We start from the raw sequence: 17342 nt of genomic DNA, 5'->3' as shown, positions 1-17342 counted from the left end.
GTTTCATTTTTTTAACTTGTTAAAAGCAATGTTACACCAAGTTATCTCTAAAGTGGTTGCAACCTTGTTGACTAATTCCGCTTCTCTTTCCTTTCCCAAATCCTCTTCCATCACATCCAACAACTGCATTTCTTTCCCGGTCCAAAAAAAAAAAAAAAAAAAAAAAAAAGGATGCTTTTAGGAATACGGAAGTTTCATCCAGCAGTTCTGGGTGAGGATGAATTTCACACAGCCCAAGCAAAGCTGTCCATTATGGTAGAAAACAGTCCGAACCCCTGTGGTTAGCACTACAGAGGATTATTCAAGCATTATTAGCTAGAGCTTAGGTGCTCATGCTGTCAAGCTGAAACCACAGTGACTTGTTACATAGAAATACCTAATCAGCGGGGACAACCACCTTTTTCTTTTACTTGATAGTATGAATAAAATCTACTGATAAAAATTGAAAACATGGAAGAATTCTAGTCTGAGGAAATGGTTAGAACTGATTGATGACTTGAACTATGTCAAACTTTCATTATGAAACCCAAAACCACATGAAATGTCCTGTTTCCAGTTTCACTGTTAACTCAGAACTCTGCCCAGGTTCTACTACACTTTTTCTAAGGTTCAAAACCTTTTAAATAACACTGTGCATCTAATTACAGCCAAAGTTGACAGAAGTCAATATGCATTGTACATAAAATACATGCAAAATGTGTGGTTTTGGTGTAAAACAAATTGAAAGTTGGTGGTTTAGGCCGAATTTGCTTTTTCTTCTAGGGCTGGTTCCAATCTCAAACTCAGATGATTCCACAATAAGGAAGACTGAATGCACGAGTTTTTCACAGTTCTTTTCAGGAAGAAGTACCTGTTAATACACAGGCACTAACATAAAAACCTATATGCTAAATCTATACAATGTCACTAACCTTGAAGGTCACTTACACATGTGTCAGGGAATGCTTTCTTTAAATGCAAACACCAGGCAAAACCAAGTCACTCCAAAATGTTACTCTAAGTACCCCATAAATGTTCAATATTAAAAAAAAAAAAAAAAACCAACCAACAAAAACAAAGAACAGGAAAAAAAAAAACAAAACCAAAAGGGGGGCAAGGGGGGATTAACGAAAATGTATTCAAGTATTTAACGTATCTATTTGCTAAAACAACTACATTTCTAGATATCCTGCTAAGTAGCTCTAACGGAAACAAACTGAGATGGAGAACAGCAGTTGGGAACCCACTAGATTACAATATTTTTAGGGCAAAATGAGGTTAATATTTATGATAGTTCATTTATACTCATGCAAGCACCAGAAGGGAATGCCTGAGTAAGTGTGTAAAAATTAGTTCCTGTTTTAAACACAAAAACTGGGGGGGAACGTTTGTATTTTACATGAACATAAGAATAGCTGAGTAAGAAGAAACTGAGGCACGCACATGAAGTTACCTAGCAGAGCTTCAGCTGTGAAAGAAGAAATAACATTCGAAACTAATTATTTTCACAGCATCTGTGTTCATTTCCTTAGGATCTCTTCTATATAATTTGTTTCTGGCAGGTTACACAACAAACTCCTTCCTGTATTAGATTTTTTTTCTTCTTCACAAATGTTAATAAGATGCTCACGAGAAATTTTGAAATATTCTGCTCATGAAAAAGATGCGGTGCGTTCTCTCAACTCATTTTTCTTTATAGGTATACAGATGGAAAATCTCTCTGCACCACATAGGAAAATGTGCTGCTTCAAAGGTGGGTGGAGCCAGGTGAAGATATGCTCCAAATTATCCCAGTCATAGAAAAGTAATGTCCAAATCAAGTTACCCCTGTGTTTCTGAAACACGAGACACCTTCAAATACAAGAATCCCTCAACACGCTGGCATGAATGAACTACACAAAAAAACCTGTCAGCTCACACCTAAGCCTGTGCTTAAACCACTTTTAAAGATTCCTGTGTAAAAAGAGGAAGAAAACACATTTAGCTCTTCTTAATACCAACCGATTGATGCTGTGGGCATATCACAAAGGGTTATCGTATATTCAGCTTGATTGTGGTCTGGGAAAATCTTTCCATGACCAAAAGAAATATTATGCCCAGTCCATACTGAACTTTTTAATAAAAAGCAATCTGCTTCATTGTCAAATGATTGAAAGAAATTTAATTAATGCCTTTGGAGGGAACGCCTATATTAAGTATCACAATCACAAGAATGCGTGTATATGCACATATGAATATATATACAGTCACAGTCTACCCTGTTGCTTTAATGTCATAACACTATAGGCCATAAGCAGCTGAAGGCAGAAGTGAACTCACACAATTTAAAATATCATGCTGACACAATTTTAAGGTTAAACGATGTTGTGTAACTTACTGGAAGATTAAATGCTGGCTTCATCATAGGACAGTTTAGCCCTAGAAAAGGAAGGCAGTATAGAAATGCTAGCAGACAAACAAATTAAAAATAGTAAGTTATAAACAGGGGAAAATGAGTTTATGCCACACCAACAAAACCAAAAAGAAACAAAAAACCCCAAACCCAAAAAGCAAAAAAACACAAAGATGCTTGAAAAGCAGTATGCTATGTTAGATGTTTATCTATACATAAGAGACAGGTGTCACAAAAACAAAACAAAAAAATCACGAAGCTAAAGAGAAACTTTAACTCACCAGTTTCCATCTGTTATATCTGAATTCATGCATAATTGATTATCCATGACTGGTAAGTTCTTTTTTTTCACTAGCCTAACAGAGTTTTCTAAACATTATGTGTTAAATCACCACCAAAGTAAAGGGTGTTTGAGAAACCGTAAGGGCAGAATAAAATTTTTTTAATGAAAAATAACATGTCAGTTAATAATAGAGCTGACCTATGTTTAAGAGAGAAATTTTAATCATGTGCATATTAAATATTAATAACCTATTCTGTTATTGTTATAATAAGGTTAAGTAAGCTTCTCCATGCTTAAGGAAAGAGAAAAAGTAGGAATATGTAACAGTGAAAAAAACCACTGAGAAGCAGAGACATAAGGAAAATGTGTCAACAATAAACAAGAGGAAATGAGAAAGAAGGAAAAGATGAAGGTGGAAACTAATCTGTGTGTGTCATTATGACTGCCAGAGTACTGGCAAAGAAGCAGCATCCTTTTATTTCAATTTTAATCATTTCTGAATTTTAATACCCTGCTCCTTTTGTAATTCTCCTGGCATTCCCTATATGCATCCATCCCAGCCAAAACACCAGTGTAAATTAAATGGCACGCAACCACACCACTGATGTAGTTCTCCCAGCAGAACCAACTGAGTGACCAAAAAGCAGAGGAGGTATGACTACTTTGTGTCCCCGTAGACCACTGGCCAATTAAGTGACTTAATGTTCTTCAATTCCTTTAATTTTGAAAAGAAGGGCAGTGGTTAGGTAACCCAGCAATATAGAGCCATTAAAAAAAAATAAAGCAAGCCAGTAGTAATACAATAATCAGTGACCATCAGGGCCTGGAAAAATGAGTTTGCTCTCACTGGCACTAAGGAGCATCACATGATTATTTAATTACAGCTCTAATTTTTGTCTCGTGGATGGCAACATATCAACAATTAATAGGGCAAATAGAGGAGACTGCATTTTTAAAGAGACAGAACCTATATGAAATACAGCTTGGAAATGCAATTTATCAGACAGTATAATGTTTCTTAAGGCGTATCTGTCATCATGCTACACATACAAAAAAAATGCTACTGGTTCAATTTTCTTGCACGGTATCTATAAAATTCTTCTGGAATGCTTAGAAAATAAAAACTACATCTATGAGTATCCTAACTGTCATTTTAAGTGGCAATGCAGAAGTCAGTCTCTCACAGGACATGCAGTTCCAATAAAGTAAGCAGTGGAATCACAAGTTTTGAATATAAAAATATTATTATGAAATTATTACATCCTTATCTTAAAAATATCATTAAAAAATTATTCAGGAATGGACAAAAGGTTATGGTATTCAGTGAGTCAGGTGAAGAAAAGAAAAAAAGAAAAAGTCAATAAAATACAGTCAATGGGACAGAGATTGATTTTGATTGATTGATTTTCCTGTGAGATTTTCTTACAAAGCATACCGAAACTAAGGGCTCAACACCAATGTTGTACCATTCCTGCACGCTACTGCTAGTTAAGAAGTGAAAACCAGAACCCGCAAGAGGACATAAATATGATCGATCGAAAAGCTCTGCTCTGAAATGGTTGGATGCGGTTCCATTGTGCCTCGTCCTGCAACGACCGCAGTGCAAAACACGGGGAACTGTGGGAAGTTCAGTATGTGGAGGAGCACTTCTCGCAAGCTGCACAATTATAGGAATCTGCAAATGTATCAAAAGAAAACCTCTAATTTTATGCACCTGATCTTTCTTGCAAGTGCACTCTCTTTTCTGCAGCAATGTGTGGACCAAGTTACAAACCCCATAAATTTACATTATCCAGAATGTGATTCTGACAATATTCAATATGTGACATGGCAAGCTCCAAATTTCCTCCAAGCACTAAGCTGTACATGTGAATAACCTACCAAACTACTCTTAGATTTTTTTAATCTTACTTCTCAATATAGAACTTAAATGTGTTTTTTTTCATTTGGTATTCTAAAATCTATCCTTTGAACAAGCAAAGAAGCACTGAGTTTGGGCCCTTGCACAGAAAAAAACCCAAACCACAACAACCCTGCTAAAAGCCAGTTTCAGTATTATTGCAAAAAGAAGTGTAGCAGAAGAAACACTATTGCATTGTGCCCCATTCCTCCCCAAAATTCTGTAAAATTAAGTTGTTTTCATTGAAGACATGAACATTCTGGATTGGAGATCTTAATCTATAATCTTAAAAAGAAAGCTGGCAAGCAAGAGCTTGTATGTAAAATTATATATCATTCTTTTTATGCACTGGTTACTATACAGATAACATGTCTCACAAAGACTGTAATTAAATGTCTAGTGCAGAACTAACACCAAAAAGCATACAGTATTATTATATTACAATGAACTCTTAGAAGCTAAAACTGTCATTTTTTAAGTTTTAAGATGCCTTTAATTATTCTTGAGACTTCTTACATTTATCAAGGAGGCCCACCTATGATGAGACGTGTTAATGATTTAAAAATCTTCCTAATATGGCTCTCCACAAAAATATTAATTTAATCTTTGATTATAAACATTTTAAAACTCACTCTGCAATTTCTCTCCACTTTGTTTTTTGCCTTTGGTCTTTCTGTGAGTTTGTGCACACACATACTCTCTCTCCCCTCCTCTCTGTCTGTCTTTTATTCAATGCATTGCAATTGGGAATACAGGGCGTGTATGATATTTAGAATTTTTCTCCTGTTCATTGAAAACGTTTTTGATTACTTGGCTGTTACAAACAGAGATATATTCTAAGCGCAGTAACTGAAAAGGAAATATCTTTGTTGTCCCTTTGCATGTGGGTTTGAGTTTAGAGCAGCAATCCTTTGCACTTGTGCTGTACCATGCTTTCTGCTTTAGGATTGAGTTACAAATATAAAGAAATATTTAATCCTTCGGTGTTCTATGAAACATATATATATATATGTTAGTAATTTTATATGTGGGTAAATAAGCCAGGGGCATATTGAGGCTGCATTTATAGAGGGACTGTGTGCTGCAGCTTCCTTTTCTTTCATACGAAGTTGTGAGTGCTAGGTATTTGCAAAATCAGGGTTACGGCATTAAGGATTGCAAATGTGGCGCGGTCAGTTTTTTACCCAAGATCACCCATTTTTGTCAGGGCTCAACCAGAACCAAGAGTCCAGACACCAGAAAAGATTACGAGACAATCCTCCAGGCATACACGATCCGAGTGCACCACCACTTCTTCTAGTGAGCAGCAAGTGGGACGACACACAAATGATTGCTGCTGGCCAAATAAATCCTGTCAGAGCAGGATCCTGGGAAGATGAGATGCACTCGAGGTTTAAAGCACCTCCCTCATCTCCTCAGGTCATATCATGTCATACTGTGCCAAGGGAAAGAGATAGAGCAGATAGTCGCTGGGAGTTACGCAAGGCCAACACAGCCGATAGACGGACGTGGCCCATCCTGATGTTCTGCACCCAGGTGCAGCTGGGGTGACTGAGGTCCATCTGCAGGCGAGCAGATGCTTCTGCCGATCCAACCCGCAGTTCACGACAGAAAAGCACAAGCTGGCGAGAGTTAACTCCTGGGAACCTACAGCTGTGGAGACCTGTTTTCGGTGATGCCTTACCACAGGTCAGAGAACCTAGCTCAGGCTCTGGTGAGAGGGAGCCTCCTTACAGCCTGTCCTAATCCCAGCATACACAAATGCACACAGTCTCACAGGAAAATTGAGCTCCGAAGAGATCGCTGCGTACTGGTGTCCTAAATAAATGCTGAAAGGTGACCTTGGCATAAACAGAGTGGTAGCGTGTCCCTCAGCCTGTCTGAACACCTAACGCTCATCCCTTACAAGAACTGTAAAAACGAAGTCTACCAACCTCGGCAGAGATACACCAGTGTGCATGGGAGGAAAGTCAGGCCCAGCAAGTTTAAAAGGAGGTATTTACAATTCAGATGGTCCCTGAGGTGTGTTACTATGCTCTACTCCTGTACTCTACTATTACTATGCCGTTCCTACTACACTGCACCAGATTACGCAGATTGAGTAGATTACAGCTGGTGCAGGGCACAAGGACCAGAGCAGAACACATGAACAAGATCAGTACCGGTAAATCTCTTTAAAATTAATCTCTATCATGACTTACACCTACTGAGAGCAATGCAGTGCAGAAACCATTAGGAAGTCGACATTTGCAGAGCATCAAAATGGATATCAATTAAGTAATGAAGCGTTGGTGATAACTGTGGTAAACGTAGATGCCACAGGATGGCAAATGTTGGAAAATACCTGCATTTTTTAAGGGAACATGATAGTATACCCTTTTTGAAGTGACACAAGTCGTGATGAGGGGGCAGTTGAGAGTTCATGATGCTGCTCACATGGAAACTGACATACAAGCTAACTTAATGTTAAGTATAATAATTTCAGAATCTGAGGAAAAAATGGGCCTCCCAGGTAGAGGTTATTAATGGAATCCTCTGACGGAGAATTTAGGGAAGCTTTCTGCAAACTGTAGGCTATTCTGACTGCAGCTATCTTCAGTTCAAAAGCCAGCTACTTAGATGCATTAGTCCAAGATTACAAGTAACATCAATAGGGTTTTCTGACACAGACTTTTATAAAGTTGCAAAATTTCCGTAAAACAAGCAATAAGAACTGGAAGTTACTCTTTAACCATCAAACTGTTTTACTTTTTTTTTTTTTTTTTTTTTTTTTTTTTTTTTTTTTTTAGAATCAGTAGCAACTTTGTGACAACCAAAGTTTAAAAAATGCACTTGATTGCATAGTGACAGATTTGCAGAACATTTTTCATCACACACACATATGTGCTTTCAGTTATTAATAAAATGCTTCTGCCCTTAATCTGCCATTGCCTGAATATACAATTTCAGTGACTTGGATAGACAAATACTGTTAAGGAATTCTGTTTTCCCTGTTTGAGATGCAATTCAAATACACCAAGTAAAACTGAATGCTATGTCTTTAAAACTGGCTTCTGCATGCCACAGAAAGGAATACCGAATCACTTTTCTATTAGGTTCCTCTTGGAGTGGCATGATAACAAAACTTTCTCTTCTTCTCACCCCCCCATTCCTTTTTTCCTCATTTTAAACAGGGAAGAGCCAGCTGCCCTGGATAACACCACAGGTAGATATTAAAATGGAGACAGCCATTATTTAGTGGCGACAGGAATATAAATACATGCACTAACCTATAAACTGGTGTTTACTTCAGGAAAGTAAGTCATATTTTTCCTCTGATTGCCGTGCTGTCAGTTTAATGCAGCGTAAATAAACAGTAGGTGCATGATAGCTTTAAGTAGAAAGTGTTCATTCCACAAGAGGAACAGATTACTGAATCCTGATGCTTATAATGGCAAAAGCAGAACTTCCATTTTACCTGAAAATATAGCCCCCCATGCGAAGAGACTTGTGGCTTTTCTATTCAATTAATTTGTCAGAATTCTATGAAAAATACTACGTACTCAAAGAACTTTACCAAAAACATTCATTTTTGCAGCCCTCCACTTGAACCATTTGAAAAAAAACAAAAGCCAATCACTCCTCTGTAATTTCATCATCCCATCACTCTAAATGAAAGCTTTATATAATCAACCTAATATAACAGAAAATAAAATGATATATAGAATTGCCTATACTTTGAGTTATTTTGTTCTTATAAATATATTCCCTGACTGAAAGTAAAAAAAATCCCCTTTGGAAAAAGCAATGATTTCGGAGAAGATTGTATATACACTCTACATCTATTAACATAAATTATAAGAAAGTAAAATGTTCCAGATGTGTTTAAACTGTTGTAGAAGGAAAGTTTGTGGCTTCACTGGATATATATTAAATATACCTAGAGAGAGCAATGGCAGTTATATACAAGAAGGCAATATAATGCTTCAGTAGTATCTATGTTAAAATAGCGTAGTTCCTAGAAATATGACTGAAACATTTCAGAAATCCTATTTCCTACATTTCTAATCCAGAAATCTACTTTTAACATATTTCTTCTATATATTGTAAAGTATTTTATTAATAAAATAATCTCCTATATTTTTCCCCCCAAAATACAGCTGGAAACCTTAAGAAGGACTTCAAATTCATCTGATGATGTCTAGAGTAAAAAAACAGGTGACAATAAAAAGAGGTGACAATACTTCCAAAAACTGAGTGGTTGATACAATTAAAAGATTTGGAGGTTTTTTCCCCCAAGAACACCAGACTTCAGCTGATCATCATCTAAAGGGCAGTCACACACATTTAAACCCTTCCCTGTCCCAAACCCGAAACGTGGGATGAGTTAGTGCTTATTCAGGACTTTCCTACCCTGCAGAGGTTTTTGCGCGGGAGGGGTGGCCGTGCGGGCAGGACTGAGGGTGGCGGTGCCCGTGGGATGCTGGCAGGGCTGCAGGCAGGGCTGCAGGCAGGGCTGCAGGCAGGGCTGGTGCTGCCTGCCCTGCCTTGGGAGGCTCGGCGAGAGGGCAGGTGCTCATCAGCTGACCTGCTGGGCCTAGGCTGCAAACCCCAAAGGTGCCCTGCTCGTGCACAAGCTCGGGCTGTCGTGACAGACCCTCTGCGTCTCATCCTGCCAAAGCACCGTGTCCCAGCAGCGAGTCAGAGATGGACTTGCCTGCCTTCACAGTGCTTTCTCAGGAGTGTGCAGCAGTAGGTTGGGACTCACGTGTATCACTAAAATAACAGGAGAGGAGAAACTGCGAGAGCTACTTTCCTATTTGAAGTATTAAGAACAAAGAATATAAAAAGGAAACGGCCAGTTTTTCGAAGTGTACGCACAACCAGCATTCCATTTAAATGTTTTTTGTTCCAGTCAACTCTTTTGCATACAAAGGGCTTATTTATTACATATTTGAACTTGTGGGAAAAGGGAAGGAACGCACTGATTCCTGAAATAACTCTACGGTCTTTTTGGAGACTTCACTCTTCTGTGCTCTTGTCCTACTCAGAAGAGTTTTATTCCAGGGATGCAGGAATTCCTTGGAGTCAGTTGTTTCTTTTCCACTAGCTGTTTGCATTCAAGTGTGGGCACACATAGCATACTAGCCAGTGTTTTTAATTTCTCCTCTGTTACCTTATTATGTGTGTGTGTGCTATCTGCTCAGACGCATGCTTATACATGAACACGTTGCACTTGCTGCCTGCTTGTTTTGTTACCTACTCCACGTTATTAGACATTTCTGTGCAAACCATTGCTTCGACTTGAAAAGCAAGGTAATACCAGTAACAATCTCACAGAGAAAATGAATGAGAAAATGAGCGTAGTACAAAATTGCTAAAGAGCATATAGGAATACGGGATTGAGAAGAGCACTCTCAAATTCTACAAACAGCGCTGCACAGTAATTAGAAGATAGAAATTGCAGAGAACATCCTACATTCACGTCTTTACGCTTACTGTTTCAAGTTGTTTTTGAATAGTGCGCCTGATTTGACACATTTCTATCTGGTGATTGTGTTAAATGCTTGAAGAGATAGTGAAATATCCAAGCATTCCTTGTGCTAACTACAGCTGAAATTTTACACTTATTGTAACCTTTTCTAACAATGTGAGAAAAACAGAGTAAATATATTAAATTTGTTTCACAACAGATGCTTAGGTTGTTAATATTTAAGATGCCTATTCATGCTATTCCTGTCTGCACATTTGTCAAAAATGTAAGCTTGAATGCTAATGTTTGCCAGCAGACTACAGCAGACAAATATATGAATGCACTGTGCCGAAATAATATAAAGTAGAAGTAAGGGACGGCCGCTAACTCCCACCCAAGTAGCAGGGACCGGAGGGAAAGGGGCACTACGGGCTCGTACGCCCGGGAGTCTCTGCGTCTGAATTTGTGAATTCTTCTCACAGAAGCGCTGCGCTCGGTGGGACCGGCTGCAGCCCGCGGAGAGCCTGCCTCAGCTTAAACTCATCGCAGCTCAGGAGCTGGTGCGAAGTGTCGCATCCAACTTGGTTTTAGCGAAGTTTCTCTCGCGGTCCGGGAAGCCCGAGGCTGGCGGAGGGAAACTCCGGCCCGGGCAGGTGCCTGTCAGGAGCGCTCCCCCGGGCAGCCGCCGCAGCCGGCGACAAAAGGACGGCGGTTTGAGGAAAACCTCGGGCGGCGGGTGTGGAGACGGAGCGGAAAAATCACAAATAAAATCCCGGAGCACAGAGGCGAGTTCCTGGCACCGCTCCCCGCGGCAGCGGCGGGTCGTGCCGCAGGCGGCCGGGGGGGACGTGCCACCCACCGCCACGGGCGCGCCCCCGGCGGGGCGATCCGCGCCCGCCCGCGCAGCCCCCGCGCCCCCCGCCGCGGAAGCGCCACCCCGCGACCCCCTTCCCGCACCCGCCCCGAGCCGCCGCTTCGCCCCGCGCCCCCCGCCGTCGGGGGTGCTGCCGCCCCGCCGCCCCGCGCCCGCCGCTGCCGGGAGGCGCGCGGGGCCGGGGAAGAAGTTTGCCAAACTTTCCGGGGTTTCGGCTCTCCCCCGGCCCCCGCTCCCCCCGCTCCCCCCCGCGTCGGCGGCGGGCGAGGCGGCGGGCAGGGGAGCGGAGCGGGGCCGGCGGCCGCCCGCGGCGCGGCGGCAGGTGTGAGCCCGTGGCGGCCGGGAGGCTCCGGCAGCGGCAGCGCCGAGCGGAGCCCCCCGCCCCGCGCCTCCCCCCCGCCCGCCCGGGTCGGCACCGCCGGCCGCGGTAAATCACGGCGGCGGGTGCCCCCGGCACGGCCCCGTCCCCCCCCCGTCCCCGAGGAGCGACGCCGAAGGAGCGGGACCGACTCACTCATGGGAGCGCGGCGGGCGAGGCCGGCGACACCTCCGGCTTCCGAGGCGCCGGCGAAGTTAATTGCACTGAAGTTCAAGTTGTCTTTTCACCCATCAGGAGTGGGCGTTTAAAGGAAGGAGAGCGAGGAGGAGGAGGGGGAGGGGGAGGGGGGAGAGTCTCTCTCGCTCTCGCTCGCTCTCGCACACACACACAGACACACACAGACACACACACACCCGCCCGCTCGGCTCCGCTCCCGAGCTGCCTCAGCAAGGAGGAGCCCGGACGGAAAACACCCGGGCAGCAAGGTACCGGCGTGGGGCAGCCCTGCCGCTGGCTGGCCGTGTGCGTGTGCGTGTGCCTGTCTCTGTGTGTGTGCGTGTGCGTGTGCGTGTGTGTGTGTCTGCGCCCCCCCCGCCCGCTGCCGCGCACGGCCCTTTCGGGCGGGGAGGTGCGCGCTGCCCCCGGGGAGGGGGCGGCGGTGCCGTCGGGGCAGCGCGGCGGCGGAGGCCGCGGGGGGGGCGGGGGGGGGGCGCCGCCGCCTGCTCCGCGCCTGCTGCCTCCCGCCTGCGCGGCGGCGGGGGGCTGCGGGACACACGCACACACACACACACCCCGAGCGGCGGCTGCGTGTGCGCCTGTGTGTGTGCGTGTGTGTGTGTGTGCGTGTGTGTGTGTGCGCGTCGTCCCCGCCCGCTGCCGGCCCCCGGCCCCGCGTGGCGGTGGGGCTGACTTGGTGGCACTGCCGGGGTGGGGGTGTGTGCGTGTGCGCGCCCCCCCTGCCGCCCCCCCTGCCCTGCGAGAGGGGCCTGAGCCCTCCTCCGCCCTCGCGTTGCATTCCCCGGGCACGGCGCCCCCGGCCCCCTCCCCGCTGCCCCGCGGGCCCCCTCCCCGCATCCTTCCCCCGCTCCTTTATGTCCACACCTGCCCCCCGCCCCCGCTGCTCCCTGCGCCCCGGCGCGGGCCCCGCTCGGGCGGGCAGCGCCCCGCGGCCGCCGGCCATTAGAGGCGGCTGAGGCCGAAGCTCCGCGACCGCGCCGGCGGCCTCGGCGGGACGGGGATGCCCGGGGCGAGGGCGGCATCCCCGGGGGTCGCCGCCCGCCGCTGCCCCGGCGGGGCCGTGTCCCACCGCGCATCACCCGCGGCTCGCGCGCCGGTGGCACCACGTGCTCCGCAGTAACGCGGGCTGAGAATTGCCTTTATTCGTGTTAACTTCTCCTTGGGGAGGGACTTGTTCTCTCCTCTTTTGTTTTTAAGCCCTTTCCCATCCTCGCCGGTACAGGGTATGGAAGTGGAGTTCCCGGAGAGTGAACCTGGCGATGGAGCGCAGCTTTCCCCGAAACCTGAGGCTGTTTCGCTCCCTAGGAGACTGAGAAGAGGGGACCCTGGATGTCAGCCCAATCTCCGGGTTTTGTTTGCCTTGATTTGAGGCAGATTTCCTCATTCAGCTCTGGGAACTGACAGGTACTATTCCTGCAGGTGCCTTTGCATGTCTGGGAAACAGGACCAAGACCATGAGGTCCATACCTCAGTGCTTTTCCTAGTTAACCAGTGGTACGCCCTTCCACTAATTGCTTTTAGAAAGTGCAACCTTGTAGCACAGTTATTGAATAATCATTAATCCGTGGAGGATACACAAGCCCAAAGGTTAATAATAGGAATAACAATTAATAATATTGACCTTGCCAGTGGGGAGAGTATTTTTGTTATAGTTATTAACAGGCACTCCTATTTATACTATATACGGTGGTGTAAATTTGGACCCCATATGTTGAGTACCGAATTACTGCAGCAACACCAGAAATTAATTTACCCCATTATCTCCATGTTATCAGGCCTCTGACTTTTTCTCCCTTTAAAATGTATCATCCACTACTCTCATTTTAAATAGAAATGCTAAGTCTTTAATCAATTGTGGCATTTCCACTAGAAAATAACATCGAGCTCTCTTATACAGATAAAAAATTATTTGCCTGCAGATGATTTGTTGTAGCGCTTTGGACCTGTTCATTTCTCAGAGAGGACTTAGCTTTTTATGGTCTTTAGGTACCACAGGGCAATAAACAGAAAGTCAGTACAAACGGGGCATTCTCACTTTTATAGGTCCAACTATCCGCACCCTAGAGCTGCCTCCTCACATAGCACTGAGACTGACTGACTGACTCACCAGCATCCTTCTGTTGTCAAAGACCCATCTCCTTTATTTGTATCTTCTGACTAGCTGGTCAGTAAGTCCTAATAATAATCATGTTTCATGTCTCAGAAATCTAATAATCAAGTTACTCATTCTCATAAATTGCAGCTAAGCTATTTGTGTTAGTCACATTTTATTCCCACTTTAAAGGCAGGGAAACTGAAACAGGAAAATTAACACATTTGCCTGAGGCCACACATGGATTTAAGAGTAGATCCAGGACTGGAACTGAATTTAGACCAAGCTCCCTCTTAAAGATGCTCAAGTTCAATATGGAAAAGGCTTCTTAAAAAAAAAAAAAAAGTAACATAAACCTTACTTTTCGTCAGTTTTGTATATTAGTCAAAATACACATCCCTTTTTTTAGATCACATTTCCTTTCCTAAAGATGAGATTTATCCAGCTTTTTTAAAAGTGTGGTGATACCTTTCAACTACATAGGGCCATTTACTTTGGAAACAAGAAACATTTAATATGAGATTGTGAGCTGTAACAGGAACAGAATTGCTCATTATTAGGTTACTGTAAACAGTGTTTGCTGGATGTTATGTAGTTCCAGGCCAACAAAATATAATGAGCAGTCCATCATTAGTATAGATAAGGTGCTGTTGCTTACTTCGTGTGCTTCTGTTTTCACCATCATGCTCCTTCAGTGCTTTCGGTAGCAAAATACTTAGCATGGGTCTAAACACTGAAAAACGTACGGGGCAACCATATACTGCGGCTGAGAGTTATGATTGATACCATTAAGCAGAGAGTTTTACCAAGCTGTGTCACTCAGATCAATGAAACAAGATGTATATTGCTGGTCTTGTAGCTGTGGCATGTCATCAAAGCGATGTTATGGTATGACTGAGCGCAGGTGGCATGCCTAAAAAGCAGGTGTACAATATAAATTTCCTATTACTGACACGTAGATACTTCCTCTTCCGCAATGTCCACCCTCAGATGCTTGCTTGCCCAACCTTCTACAGGAACTACAGAAAGTCCTGCTCATCCTGCTCATCCCTGATGGCTGGAATTGTACAGTCAAAACCCTATACAGAATAAATGTTCACATATTTTTTTATGTATTTATGCTGACAGCTCCATTTTGAGCATTTTTAGAGTCCTGATTTGAGGGAAGTGGGTGCAAATCTTATTCAAATAGTCATTCTCCAATACCATTAGCATTACCTGCCAAAAATGAAAGTGCCATATGAATCACAGTGAGCCACTCATGAATTTGTGGATTAGAGCCTGCCAAGGAACACCAGAAATCCACATGATTTCAAAGTGCTATGAGTTTTAGGGATTTGCACAACTTGTAAAAGTACATTTATCCAGGAACCATCTTATGGATGACCCATCCTAGAAGGACTACAGACATAGCCAATTCAAGTGAACGACAATATTAACTGAAAATAGTTCTGTTCAAATCTTTCTCTTTCAAGTGAGGTAGTGAAAGTTGTGGTTCTGCTAATTGAAACTGTCAGAGGCCCTTCCTGAGGTGCCCCTTACTGAAGTGCTGCTGTGACATAGAGATGTGGAAATACGCCTTTGTGTGAGAAGAGCTATCAGATCCTCTGGGAAATATCACAGATGCTTTCCAGTTCCTTTCAGACATGTAAATATCTTTATCTTTAGACAGGAGTAGAGAGGGGTGGGAAGTGGAGCGAGGAGTGGAGTGGGGTTAAAAGCACCCACATAAATCCAGGAACCAGATAAATACCTGTGGAGGTTTTTTTCTGTATCTGATATTAGCTGGGGCTTGAAATGAAATGTTCATTATTAAGAAGAAATGCTGCGTGGACGTGTGCATACTTGAGAGTTATGTTGACCCATGGTTGATAGAGTAGACCATCTTCTGCCTGAAATTACAGATGGCCAGCAGAGCTTTCAGTAACGCTCAGAACGCTTATGTCATTCTCAAGTAATATGTATCTAACCAAGTATGGTTTATTTCCAGCTTGTATATGGCTAATGCTGTAGCAGTGAAAAACAGTACATGCCACCACTTCTTATGATTGCTTGCCTTCTTCATGGTTTGCTTTAAGCTAAGCACATCAGAAACTGAAAATAACATTCGTGTCTTTTTTTCCCTCTTAACATATAAAAACAGCAGCCTAAGTTTTGTAATCTATTTTTATGTTAGTACTTGTGAAACATAGCAAAAAAACCTGCTTACCAGCACGGTCTACACAGAGCTGTCTCAGCACCTTGATGAAATGTTAAGACTTGGTTTGAATAACTATATTCCAACAGGTATTAGTGTTATCTGTCAGATGAAAATGGCGCTGAACGACTACAACGAGGCTTTGTGTGCATGTTTTAAGTGCAAGTGGCCATTACCACAGTGGTACCATAATGGTGGCTCAGTGGAAGACACTCAGATAACTTTTTCTGAATGTGGCTGCTACTTTCACTGCATTTCTGTAGTCTTTTGATTATTCTACTCTTTGTTGGTTAGACACCAATCTCCTGAGCTTAGGCCTATGCCACCTCACTACCTGAATGTTTTTCCTGAAAATGCGTTGACTGAAATGTGCATCATGTCAATAGTAACGAATTCATCTGTCTGTCTCCACACTGGCTTAAGTTTCTTCCAGTCATTCATTAAAGGTTCATGTTTACAGGCCCTGATGCTACACAGTACCTCAGTCCATTCAGCTTCTCTCCAAGGTGACAACTATTTTCTGCTCCACATCTCTGTTGCAGGGCATCTTTTGATTACCTAAAATTGTAAACTGCACCCTTTACGTTTCCTTAAAACATCTGCTTTACGGAAGAGAAAATCAACTTGTTGCAGGTTCATCAGTGACATCAGGCTCACTTCTCTTTTGCCTGACTGCCCTCTCCATCTTCTTTCAGTCTAAATTCATAACTTTTGAAAGGATTGAAGGAGTTGTTTTATTATTTGTGTGAACCACTTTTCCTGCACATTGTCTGTTCTGCTTTTCTCCTTCCTCTTGGTGTCTGGTTCGCCTTGGCTGCTTTTAAAAATTCTGTTGCCTCTAGTGAGGGACTGCCAGATTAAACCAGTGAAGAGAAACCAGGTGACTGTCTACTTTCACAAATATAGGTTGTGTATAATAAATTCAGGTTTTACATCTATGCAAATTAAAATCATCATATGATTCTGACTACATGCATTTTTTATCAAATATGGCATATATTTCACAAATTATATTTAACTTATAGTCATGTTGCTATTCTGAATACCTAACTAGGAGTTACAAGGTGTGCCACTAGATCTTAGTAAATGGGCTTATGTAAACAAGAAATAAGAGAAAATCACCTTTTTTTCTTGTATTCCTGCTAAGTGCAGTGGAAAGGCTTTTCCTGCTATTACATATAGAGAGAATATAACCACCTCACCACTGAGTTGCTTACAGACACAAGTACCTCTTGTTATTAGAAGTGTAGAGATTTTGTAAAAGCCTCTGCAGAACATGCCCAGAATAAGGAAGTTTTAAAGCAATGTGTCTTTGGTCTGTAGTTTACCATATCTAGTTAGTAAGGCCTTCTACTAATGCTTCTGTATGGAGTGCAAGACATTAGTCACAATGTCAAACCAAACATTTTACTTACGCAAAATTATATTTTCACCTTAGGAATATTGTGAAGTGAAAACAGGATTTAGCACAATTCTTCCTTCGGGGTTTATCGACAGACAGGGCAGTTTTAGTTTAAAGCCCTAAGCCCTGCAATATGATTCCCAGCCATAGGTGCACCACACTTTGAATAATCAATCTGTCAGCTGAGCTATGACAAGGATTATGCTGTGAAGGTA

General features: G+C 43.1%; 1 protein-coding gene and 1 long non-coding RNA gene across 6 annotated transcripts in view; one reads left to right on the top strand and one right to left on the bottom strand.

Moving 5' to 3' along the window:
- SATB1 (SATB homeobox 1) overlaps window positions 1-11532 on the bottom strand; it is a 94111-nt gene extending 82579 nt beyond the window's left edge. For 2 of the 3 annotated variants that reach the window (XM_080386425.1, XM_080386430.1), the window contains exon 1: window positions 11395-11532. The gene's annotated coding sequence lies outside the window, so the exon portion shown is untranslated. The remainder of the gene's footprint in view (window positions 1-11394) is intronic. The other variant, XM_080386429.1, reaches the window with a different exon arrangement.
- A 6-nt stretch (window positions 11533-11538) lies between these two features.
- On the top strand, window positions 11539-16587 carry LOC308063444. 3 transcript variants are annotated; one of them, XR_013927960.1, is made up of 3 exons: window positions 11539-11684; window positions 12659-15176; window positions 16268-16587. It is a non-coding gene; the product is annotated as an uncharacterized lncRNA (long non-coding RNA). The 3 variants fall into 3 exon arrangements; XR_013927961.1 differs by having other exon boundaries at window positions 11541-11684; window positions 12659-12840; window positions 13480-16587; XR_013927962.1 differs by having other exon boundaries at window positions 11541-11684; window positions 12659-16587.
- The last annotated feature ends 755 nt before the right edge of the window (window positions 16588-17342 follow it).

This window comes from Falco punctatus (genome assembly GCF_963210335.1).
Source record: "Falco punctatus genome assembly, chromosome: 4".
In the NCBI taxonomy this organism is placed as follows: Eukaryota; Metazoa; Chordata; class Aves; order Falconiformes; family Falconidae; genus Falco; species Falco punctatus.
This window is presented reverse-complemented; position numbering and strand designations above follow the sequence as displayed.